Source organism: Babylonia areolata, chromosome 1, assembly GCF_041734735.1.
Source record: "Babylonia areolata isolate BAREFJ2019XMU chromosome 1, ASM4173473v1, whole genome shotgun sequence".
In the NCBI taxonomy this organism is placed as follows: domain Eukaryota; kingdom Metazoa; phylum Mollusca; class Gastropoda; order Neogastropoda; family Buccinidae; genus Babylonia; species Babylonia areolata.
The window spans coordinates 92,156,849-92,169,226 of record NC_134876.1 but is presented as its reverse complement, the minus strand read 5'-3'; the positions used below and the strand labels follow the sequence as shown (position 1 = coordinate 92,169,226).

The 12,378-nt window shown below is 41.1% G+C and overlaps 1 protein-coding gene across 1 annotated transcript in view; it reads left to right on the top strand.

Moving 5' to 3' along the window:
- Nucleotides 1-12,378, top strand: part of LOC143291285 (speract receptor-like) — a 350,171-nt gene that overhangs the window by 162,739 nt on the left and 175,054 nt on the right. The gene's annotated exons all lie outside the window — the stretch shown is intronic.

The following is a 12,378-nucleotide window of genomic DNA, read 5'->3' as shown; positions in this document are numbered from 1 at the left end:
AAGTTTTATGAATCGAAGTCGTGTGGTTTGCGTTTTGTTTGATCGTGGATGCTTGAAAGGATGCGGCTATCACAAGAAGAGGATGCGATGCCTTGAATGATGACGACACCAACAACAGTGATGATGATGATGATGACGGCCAGAATGATACAGATGAAATAAAGTACTGTTTAGTTTTCCCACCAGTTTATCCTCACTCTCCATGTGGCCTTTCAACTTGTCAGTAAACGAAAAAAAAAAGGTTTCCTTCCTTTTTCGTTGTGTTTTTTTGTTTTTTTTATGGAATCGGGCACACACAGAGACACACACAGGCACACAGACACACAGACACACACACACACACACACACACACACACACACACACCCAGAGAGAAACAGACACACACACACACACACACACACACAGACAAACACACACACACAGAGAAACAGACACACACACACACACACACACACACACACACACACACACACACACACACACACACACACAAAACCATGAATGAGAAAGAAACTAACTTCTAGCCCCTCCACTTTCTCCCACGCCTTACCTCCAATCCCCACCCCCACCCCCCACACTCCCTCCCCCTTCCCCCCCCTTACACACACCCACCACCACCACCCTTCCCTCTCCACACTCCGTCCTCAAAATCTATTTGAAATACACTCTCCGAATCATATTTTTCACCGATATTGTAAAAAAAAAAGTTCCCTTCTGAGAATCAAGGAGAGCGCCACAGTGACAGCAGCAAACAATAATAAAAATGGTCACAGTGCACGCACGTGCACTAAATAACGCGAGTCAGCCCACGTTACTTTTTTTTTCTTTTTTTTCTTTTATTTAAAGCTGTGCCGGCCGTCATCTTTTAGAGATCTCTAAATCACTGCGAACTGGACAAATAGAAGATATCGTGTTCCATTAACCGGGGGAGGGGGGGGGGGGGGGAGAAAGGGCGGAGCGAAGAAGGTTGCGGGTGAGGTGGGGGTGGGAGACTTTCTTATGAGAAAATGATTCATGATAATAGTTTGTAACATCAACTGATTTTTTTTTTTTTTTTTTTTTTTTTTTTAACGAGTTTCTCGCACGCAGAGGCATTCATTCCGCATTGGACAAAGAGCAGCAGATGTTGCATTAATTTTTTTTTTTTAATCCTTTTTATTCTCGCTTTTGTTGTTTCGCTGTATGCTCTCTCTCTCTCTCTCTCTCTGTCTCTGGGCAATGGGTCCAGACAGTTTAAACGCATCTGTTCTCAAACTTGCTTTGCCCTACATAGTAGACTCCCTTACATATATTTACAATTTGTGCATTGAACAGAACACCGTTCCAGCTGCGCTAAAAACAGCAAAAGTAATCCCACTGCCAAAATCAAAAGATATTACAGATCTCAACAACTTTAGACCAATATCCCTACTGTCCGTTGTTTCCAAGCCTCTCGAAAAGCACGTCCACAAACACCTTATGAAACACATGGAGCAAAGCAACCTCTTTCATCCCCTTCAGTCCGGCTTTCGCCGTTATCACTCCTGTCACACAGCCTTAACCCGACTTTGCGACACGTGGTTATCTGCAATTAATCATAACAAGATCACTGGAACAGTTTTCCTTGATTTCAAGAAGGCCTTTGATCTTGTGGATCACGAAATACTGATAAACAAATTAAATGAATATACTCAAAACCAGTCAGCTGGCTCATTCTTCCGGTCTTACCTGGAAAACAGAACGCAGCGTGTTTACTTAAATGGCACGTACTCTTCTGAAGGTCATGTAGATCGTGGTGTACCGCAAGGCTCTATTCTTGGACCTCTACTCTTTTGCATCTATATAAATGACTTGCCGATGCACATATCACCTGGCAACGTCATCTGCGATCTGTTCGCGGATGACAGTTCTCTTCATTGTAGTGACACCAACATCGCTGTTGTACAATCATCGCTACAACAGGGAATAAATGACATCTTAGACTGGTGTTACCAGAATCACATGGAACTTAACCCACATAAGACAAAAAGTATGGCACTGACATCCAGACAAAAACACCAACGTAAGCCTCTCACTCTAAAACTTGAGGTAAACAAGAACCCAGTTGAACAAGTTTGTGAACACCGCGTTCTTGGGGTAATAATTGATAAAGAACTAAACTGGCAAGCTCATATTAACCATGTCTGCAAACAGTTAGCTCGCAATCTGTTCTTACTCAATAAACTTAGACATTATGTCGATGCTCCAACCCGAAAATTATTCTTCGGGGCACATTGTCTTTCTCATATCAATTATGCATCTACAATCTGGAGCAATGCCAGTCACAACCAGCTCAAAAAAATTAACTCATTACATAGACGAGCAGCTAAACTTATTCTACCCGACCACTCACTATCACAGATGAGAAATTAACAAAACTGGAAATATTACCACTGTACAAGCAATTTGAATACAATAGAATGGTCCTCATGTTCAAAGTACACAACCACATGTCACCACCGTACCTCAGTGAATTTGTTCAAAGGGCAACAGAGCGTTACGATTCAGATAATTATATTCTGCCTCGTGTGCGCATTGACTTGTACAAATCTAGCTTTGCATTTTTTGGACCATCTATTTGGAACTCTCTTCCTACGTTCGTCAAGACAGGCGATTCATTATCGTCTTTCAAATCAAGGGTACGAAAACTTCTGCTCCACAAACAATAGACCCCCAAACCAAATATAACCGGCCTAAACACATCATGCCCTTTGTGAAATGTATGCGCTGTCTGTTCCTATACATACACTAACGTGTTTCATCTTATTTTCAACCTTTTGTGTTTTTTATGTATTACATGCAAGCTATTGATTGGATGTTATTGCCTGCCACATCAGCGTCAGGTTTCTCATCACTGTTGTATATGTACAGTGATATAACTGTATTTCTCTGCTCTGTTTATATATTTTCATTTCAGTCGTGCCTCTTTCCTGTATTCTGTGTGATGATTAATTTGACAGTCTTAATAATCCCTTTACTTTTTGATTTTTTTTTCTTTCCCTTTCTTTTTGTTCAATATTTGCTATTGTACTACAATATGATTTGTAATGTACTACAATATGATTTGATACCTAATTATGTTTATGTATACGTATGCATACATATCTGCATGTACATGTAGACATATGCATGCATGTGGGTTTATGTGCAAATATGTATATGCATAAGGGTGTGTGTGTTTGGGGATGAGTGTGTGCATATGTGTGTGATTGGGTGGGTGTGAGTGTGTGACAGTGTTCCCTTCATTATATTTTTTGTGATGATGATGGTCCGTTGATTAGTATTATAATTAGTAGTAGTAGTAGTAGTGGTAGTATTTACTATTGTTATTATTGTTGTGTCTTATCGTTACTGTTTTTGTTGTCACAAGGACAGATTGGAAGACTAGGCAATGCCTAAAATCTTATCCTTGAGTAATAAAGTTTTTGAATCTTGAATCTTGAATCTTGAATCTCTCTCTCTCTCTCTCTCTCTCTCTCTCTGTGTGTGTGTGTGTGTGTGTGTGTGTGTGTGTCTGTCTCTATGTCTCTCTGTCTCTCTCTCTCTCTCTGATGAAGAAGAAATAGTTGGGATGTTTTAGTTTAGATCCATAGTCCCCCACCCCCTTTTTTTTGTGTGTATCGTCTGCTTGCCTGTGTTTGCATGAATTGATCATAATGTTTTCGTGTCTTCTTATTGATTGCTTTCACAAATACAACACACACACACACACACACACACACACACACACACACACACACACACACACACACACACACAGAGTATGACAGAGAGGGGGAAGAGAGAGAGAGAGACAGAGAGAGAATCTGACAGAGAAGCGGAGAGAGAGAGAGAGAGAGAGAGGGGGGGGGGGGGGGCAAAGGACCAGAATCACCCCCACCCCCATCCGGCCCCTCCTTTGCGGACGTGTGATAACTACTCTCTCAATGTTAGGTTACCCGTTCAGTCACAGCGTGTACCCCTCCTCACTCCATCCCATTCCACCCCAAGAAAACCAAACCTATCAGATAAATAGCACACACACACACACACACACACTCTCTCTTTCTCTCTCTCTCTCTCTCTCTCTCTCTCTCTCTCTCACACACACACACACAGAGTATTGTACTGAACATGTCACCCCCTTCTGATGCACACGTCAGGTTCGTATGCACGTGCAAATCGCCCCCTGATACTATTTGGGCTAAATGACTATATATATATTATTATGTGAGAATCAATATCATGTCCACAATGTTTTAATCCAGACATCAGTTTGTATTTCTGTCTCAGATGATGACGAAACAGAGCACATAGCGGCTATAATGATTTGTTGGAGTTGTGTTTACTTCATAGTAGCTAGCAGCGCAGTACATTAACATTATGATAAAAAAAAAAAAAAAAATCAGGAGAACGTTAATAATAGGAAAAACAAATAAAACTGCATGCAGGAAAAAATACAAAAAAATGGATGGCGCTGTAGTGTAGCGACTCGCTCTCCCTGGGGAGAGCAGCCCGAATTTCACACAGAGAAATCTGTTGTGATAAAACGAAATACGAATACAAATACAAATAATTGTACACATTTACTTACAAGATCAATGGCCACCAGCACCATTCACTTCACACCATCCATCCTCTCATCCTCGTGGGCAACGCGACAACAAAATGCGGCCGAGTCCTTGCAAGAAGATAAGATAAGAATAACTTTATATTCTCTCCTTAAGAGAGATTACATCAGATCCGTCAACACAATCGTGGACAAATACTGAACACAAAAAGCCCCTGGCTGAGCATGACTTCATTTGAAAAGAAGCAATAAACATCTCAGACATTTATTATTTTTCTTTTTGACTCACTTGTGTAAACAAAGTGAGTCTATGTTTTAACCCGGTGTTCGGTTGTCTGTGTGTGTGTGTGTGTCCGTGGTAAACATTAACATTGACATTTTCTCTGCTAATACTTTGTCAGTTGACACCAAATTTGGCATAAAAATAGGAAAAGTTCAGTTCTTTCCAGTCATCTGGTTTAAAACAATATTGCACCTCTGGGATGGGCACAAAATTTAAAAAAAAGAAGCCTAATTATATGCAAACTGCATTTACTGTTATATTCATATTTTTTTGGTATTCTCTAAACTTGGCACTTTGACCTCTTATTCTGACACAACAACAAGAGGAGTCATTATTATCATTTTTTGTTCAAACAGGAACTTCTTTTGCTAAGCATGGAATTTTTATTTATTTTGCAAACGTTTTGGGGCAGATAGTAAAAAAGGGAAATTACTCTGTAATTAATGCTAGGGGACTTAATTTATCACAAGTGAGTCTTGAAGGCCTTGCCTCTCTTGTTAAGTATTGCATCAATCTGGCTCATTATTGCCTTCATTGTTTGAATAACAATGATGACAGTTGTTACTGTTGTTGGTATCATTGTTGTTGTTGTTGATGATGATGTTTCAAATGCTGTCGTATAATTTTCCATTTGTGATAATGGCTTAACCATCTGATTAAAAAAACCAAAAAAACCAAAAAAAACTTCCTTTCTTTACCATTGTCCATTGACAGTTCAGGCGAAAGTCGTTGGAAATACATTTCATCTACGCCCCCCCCCCCCCCACTCCCCCCCATGCCACCCTCCCCCCCCCTTTTAAAAGCGAATATGTGAAATGCTTTTATTTGAGAACATATGTTTATTACTCTTGTTTAATCAAGTAATCCGCGTGTGTGGGGTGGGTAGTGGGGTGGGGGTGGGGGTGCGGATGTGTGCTGATTATCTGGTTGCGGTTTTCCGCAATTTATCTTTATTCTTATCTTATCTGTCTATTATAATCAATGTGCAGTATAGTAGGCTATGTTTATAATTATATTCAAAAAATGTTTCTTAATTCTTTCTGTTTTTACATTAAGAATACTAGTTATTACCTGCAGTGTGTGGATGTATGTATGAAACGATGTATGTGATATTTTTTTTTACATTTGTATCTTCGTAATATTTGTAGGGGCTGTTGTTGGCTTTTACAGTTATCGTCCCCATGTTGTTTACTTGCTTATGTTGTGATAATGCACCTGACCAAATTTCTCCAGTTGGAGATAATAAAGTTAATCTTATCTTCTTATCTTATCTTATCTTATCTCCCCCCCCCCCCCCCAAACCCGCTCCCCGCCCCCTCTCCCTCGACGCTTCTTTTCACTTCAGACCTCTCCGTTCTCAACCTCCGTTCTCTCCACAAGCAATAAAGTGGGTTTTCCCCATAATAGACTGTCGTTTTGTTTTATTTCTGTTTTTCGTTGTTGTTGTTGTTGTTTTAATTATCAAGAGAAAGAAAGAAAGAAAGAAAGAGACACACACACACACACACACACACACACACACACACACACACACACACACACACACACACACACACACACACACACACGCACGCACACGAGCTGTTCACCCCATTAAAAAAATGTTAAAAAAAGCTTAAATAGGCATAAAACAAACACGACGACGACAACAATGAATACAACAACAAAAACGATGAATACAACAAGAACAACAAGGAATACAACAAGAACAACAACAACAACAACATAATAATAATAATAATAATAATAATAATAATAACAATAACGACAACGACAACAACAAAAACAACGACAACAACAACAACAGCACCATCTCCAGCATCAGGAACAACAACAGTACCATCAGCATCGCGCGCGCGCGTGTGTGTATGTGTGTGTGTGTGTGTGTGTGTGTGTGTGTGTGTGTGTGTGTGAAAACACGGAGGAAAACACTTTATTGAAAGTGATAACTGAAAAAAAAACATCATCTTAGTTGATTATTTTCATAGATTTCCAGCAGCACTCCCACTCTATATGTCTTGGTGTGTCATCTCTGTTTGTCTCACTCTCATTCTTTGTGTCTTGGTGTGTGTCATCTGTTTGTCTCACTCCAATTATTTATGTCTTGGTGTGTCATCTCTGTTGGTCTCACTCTCATTCTTTATGTCTTGGTGTGTCATCTCTGTTGGTCTCACTCTCATTCTTTGTGTCTTGTGTGTGTGTCATCTCTGTTGGTCTCACTCTCATTCTTTATGTCTTGGTGTGGCATCTCTGTTGGTCTCACTCTCATTCTTTATGTCTTGGTGTGTGTCATCTCTGTTGGTCTCACTCTCATTCTTTGTGTCTTGGTGTGTCATCTCTGTTGGTCTCACTCTCATTCTTTGTGTCTTGGTGTGTGTCATCTCTGTTGGTCTCACTCTCATTCTTTGTGTCTTGGTGCGTCATCTCTGTTGGTCTCACTATCATTCTCTATGTCTTGGTATGTCATCTCTGTTGGTCTCACTCTCATTCTTTGTGTCTTGGTGTGTCATCTCTGTTGGTCTCACTCTCATTCTTTGTGTCTTGGTGTGTCATCTCTGTTGGTCTCACCATCATTCTCTATGTCTTGGTGTGTCATCTCTGTTGGTCTCACTCTCATTCTTTGTGTCTTGGTGTGTCATCTCTGTTGGTCTCACTCTCATTCTTTATGTCTTGGTATGTCATCTCTGTTGGTCTCACTCTCATTCTTTGTGTCTTGGTGTGTCATCTCTGTTGGTCTCACTCTCATTCTTTGTGTCTTGGTGTGCCATCTCTGTTTGTCTCACTCTCATTCTTTATGTCTTGGTGTGCCATCTCTGTTTGTCTCACTCTCATTCTTTATGTCTTGGTGTGCCATCTCTGTTGGTCTCACTCTCATTCTTTGTGTCTTGGTGTGTGTCATCTCTGTTGGTCTCACTCTCATTCTTTATGTCTTGGTGTGTGTCATCTCTGTTGGTCTCACTCTCATTCTTTGTGTCTTGGTGTGTGTCATCTCTGTTGGTCTCACTCTCATTCTTTGTGTCTTGGTGTGTGTCATCTCTGTTGGTCTCACTCTCATTCTTTGTGTCTTGGTGTGTGTCATCTCTGTTGGTCTCACTCTCATTCTTTATGTCTTGGTGTGTCATCTCTGTTGGTCTCATTCTCATTCTTTATGTCTTGGTGTGTGTCATCTCTGTTGGTCTCACTCTCATTCTTTATGTCTTGGTGTGTCACCTCTGTTGGTCTCACTCTCATTCTTTATGTCTTTGGTGTGTCATCTCTGTTGGTCTCACTCTCATTCTTTATGTCTTTGGTGTGTCATCTCTGTTGGTCTCACTCTCATTCTTTATGTCTTTGGTGTGGCATCTCTGTTGGTCTCAACTCTCATTCTTTATGTCTTTGGTGTGTCATCTCTGTTGGTCTCACTCTCATTCTTTATGTCTTTGGTGTGTCATCTCTGTTGGTCTCACTCTCATTCTTTATGTCTTTGGTGTGTCATCTCTGTTGGTCTCACTCTCATTCTTTATGTCTTTGGTGTGTCATCTCTGTTGGTCTCACTCTCATTCTTTATGTCTTTGGTGTGTCATCTCTGTTGGTCTCACTCTCATTCTTTATGTCTTTGGTGTGGCATCTCTGTTGGTCTCAACTCTCATTCTTTATGTCTTGGTGTGTCATCTCTGTTGGTCTCATTCTCATTCTTTATGTCTTGGTGTGTGTCATCTCTGTTGGTCTCACTCTCATTCTTTATGTCTTGGTGTGTCACCTCTGTTGGTCTCACTCTCATTCTTTATGTCTTTGGTGTGTCATCTCTGTTGGTCTCACTCTCATTCTTTATGTCTTTGGTGTGTCATCTCTGTTGGTCTCACTCTCATTCTTTATGTCTTTGGTGTGGCATCTCTGTTGGTCTCAACTCTCATTCTTTATGTCTTGGTGTGTCATCTCTGTTGGTCTCATTCTCATTCTTTATGTCTTGGTGTGTGTCATCTCTGTTGGTCTCACTCTCATTCTTTATGTCTTGGTGTGTCACCTCTGTTGGTCTCACTCTCATTCTTTATGTCTTTGGTGTGTCATCTCTGTTGGTCTCACTCTCATTCTTTATGTCTTTGGTGTGTCATCTCTGTTGGTCTCACTCTCATTCTTTATGTCTTTGGTGTGGCATCTCTGTTGGTCTCAACTCTCATTCTTTATGTCTTGGTGTGTCATCTCTGTTGGTCTCACTCTCATTCTTTATGTCTTTGGTGTGGCATCTCTGTTGGTCTCACTCTCATTCTTTATGTCTTTGGTGTGGCATCTCTGTTGGTCTCAACTCTCATTCTTTATGTCTTGGTGTGTCATCTCTGTTGGTCTCATTCTCATTCTTTATGTCTTTGGTGTGTCATCTCTGTTGGTCTCATTCTCATTCTTTATGTCTTGGTGTGTGTCATCTCTGTTGGTCTCACTCTCATTCTTTATGTCTTGGTGTGTCACCTCTGTTGGTCTCACTCTCATTCTTTATGTCTTTGGTGTGTCATCTCTGTTGGTCTCACTCTCATTCTTTATGTCTTTGGTGTGGCATCTCTGTTGGTCTCAACTCTCATTCTTTATGTCTTCCTCTGTCGCTCTGTATTCCTCTGACCTCTTCCCATTCTGTCCGCCCGTCCGTCTGTTTGTCTGTCTCTGCGGATATGTATTCCTGTCTACGTCTGTATGTCAGTGTGCCTCTCCCTCTCCTTTGTCTTTTTGTTCCTCGTTCCATCTCTTTCTTTCTTTCTTTCTTTGTTCATACACGTGCATGATTATGATTTAGTCAGTGTTCTTTCTCTCTCTCTCTCTCACTCACTGACTCTGGGTCGCGTGTGCTGTCGAATAAGTGTGTGGGTATATCTATGGTACACATATCTACAAAAGCGCACACTTGCACGTGAATACACACGAGAGAAGAATAGAAATGAACAGATATATTCAGAAACACAGGCACACACACACACACCCACACCCACACCCCCCTCCCAACACACACACACACACACACACACACACACACACACACACAAGACAAGACAAGACAAGACAAGACAAGACAGATTCTTTATTTCGAGGATAATAGATAAGCACTGGTGTGCTTTTTTACATCCAGTCCCCGCCCTGAATAGGGTCTACACTACACAATAATTAATAAAATGAAAGCATGGTGTTAGTAGAGATACACAACAGAGGAAAAAAAATATGCATAAATCAAAAGAAAACAACAACCACACACACACACACACACACACACACACACACACACACACACACACACACACACACACACACACGCACGCACGCACGCACGCACGCACGCACGCACGCACGCACGCACGCATGACATACAGGCACTAGCATGGTGTTAGTAAAATGCACAGGTAAAAAGATGCAGAGAGAGAGAGAGAGAGAGAGAGAGAGAGAGAGAGAGAGAGAGTTATTGCTTTCCTTGAATGTCTCCCTCACTCCAGTTCTGCTACCAAACAGATTCGCAGCCAACCCTATTATTTGTTTCGGTCTTGGGAGTCATTTCTGTCCCTCTAGTTTTGTGGCTGAGTTTGGTTGTTGTTGTTGTTGTTGTTTTGTATGTTTTTGTTTTTGCTGTTGTTATTTTTATAGCAAAGGCCAGTTGTGAACAAAGAGTGGGGATGGAGGTGGATTGAGTCTTAATCAATAGCGGATCGGATGTGTTGCTTGTTTATTGCTAAGAGCAAAAGGACAAGACCTGTTTAATTAAGTGTATTTGTGTGTTTGCTCGCATGTTTTTGTTTGTTTGATTGTTTGGTTGTTTGTTTATTTATTTATATTTTTACAACACCTCTTTTCTTTTTGTGTAATGTTTTAATGCCACAAGTGAGCACGTGAAATTATCTCCTTGCCTTGCCTTGCTTTGGTGTTCGTGTTTGAAAGCCTTTTGTTTTTTTCTGGGCAAAAGTTTCCTCGGCTGACAAAACTGTATACAGGGTCTTCCATTTATCTTACTGGGACTAACACACTCATAAACATTTGCCGTTCGTCCTTCTGATAGATATCCGTAAACACTTCACGACTGAGGCAGAAACGTGTCCTTTTCAGAACCTGGCAAAAGATTTCTCGGTTGACAAAACTGCATACATGGTCTTCCATTTATCTTACTGGGACTAACACACTCATAAACATTTGCCGTTCGTCCTTCTTTTTTTATATCATAATTACTATTTATTTATTTATGTAAGCTTATCTATAATTTATTCACTTTTTTCTCAAGGCCTGACTAAGCGCGTTGGGTTACGCTGCTGGTCAGGCATCTGCTTGGCAGATGTGGTGTAGCGTATATGGATTTGTCCGAACGCAGTGACGCCTCCTTGAGCTACTGAAACTGTAACTGAAAACCTTCTGATAGATATCAGGAAACACACTTCACGACGGAGGCAGAAACGTGTCCTTTTGGGAACCTGGTAGAAGTTTCCTCGGCTGACAAAACTGTATACAGGGTCTTCCATTTATCTTACTGGGACCAACACACTCATAAACACTTGCCATTCGTCCTTCTAATAGATATCGGGAAACACTTCACGACGGAAGCAGAAACGTGACCTTCTGAGAACCTGGCAAAAGTTTCCTCGGTTGACAAAACTGTATACAGGGTCTTCCATTTATCTTACCGGGCCTAACACGCTTATAAGCATTTGCCGTTCATCCTTCTGATAGATGTCGGGAAACACACTTCACGACAGAAGCAGAAACGTGACCTTCTGAGAACCTGGCAAAAGTTTCCTCGGCTGACGGAACTACATACAGGGCCTTCCATTTATCTTACTGGGACTAACACACTCATAAACATTTGCCGTTCGTCCTTCTGATAGATGTCGGGAAACACTTCACGATGGAGGCAGAAACGTGTCCTTTTGAGAACCTGGCAAAAGTTTCCTCGGTTGACAAAACTGTTTACAGGGCCTTCCATTTATCTTACTGGGACTAACACACTCATAAACATTTGCCGTTCGTCCTTCTGATAGATGTCGGGAAACACTTCACGATGGAGGCAGAAACGTGTCCTTTTGAGAACCTGGCAAAAGTTTCCTCGATTGACAAAACTGTTTACAGGGTCTTCCATTTATCTTACTGGGACCAACACACTCATAAACATTTGCCGTTCGTCCTGATAGATATCGGGAAACACTTCACGACGGAAGCAGAAACGTGTCCTTTTGAGAACCTGGTAGAAGTTTCCTCGGTTGACAAAACTGTATACAGGGTCTTCCATTTATCTTACTGGGACCAACACACTCATAAACATTTGCCGTTCGTCCTGATAGATATCGGGAAACACTACACGACGGAAGCAGAAACGTGTCCTTTTGAGAACCTGGCAAAAATTTCCTCGATTGACAAAACTGTTTACAGGGTCTTCCATTTATCTTACTGGGACTGACACACTCATAAACATTTGCCGTTCGTCCTTCTGATAGATATCGGGAAACACACTTCACGACAGAGACAAAAACGTGTCCTTTTGAGAACCTGGCAAAAGTTTCCTCGGTTGACAAAACTGTAAACAGGGTCTT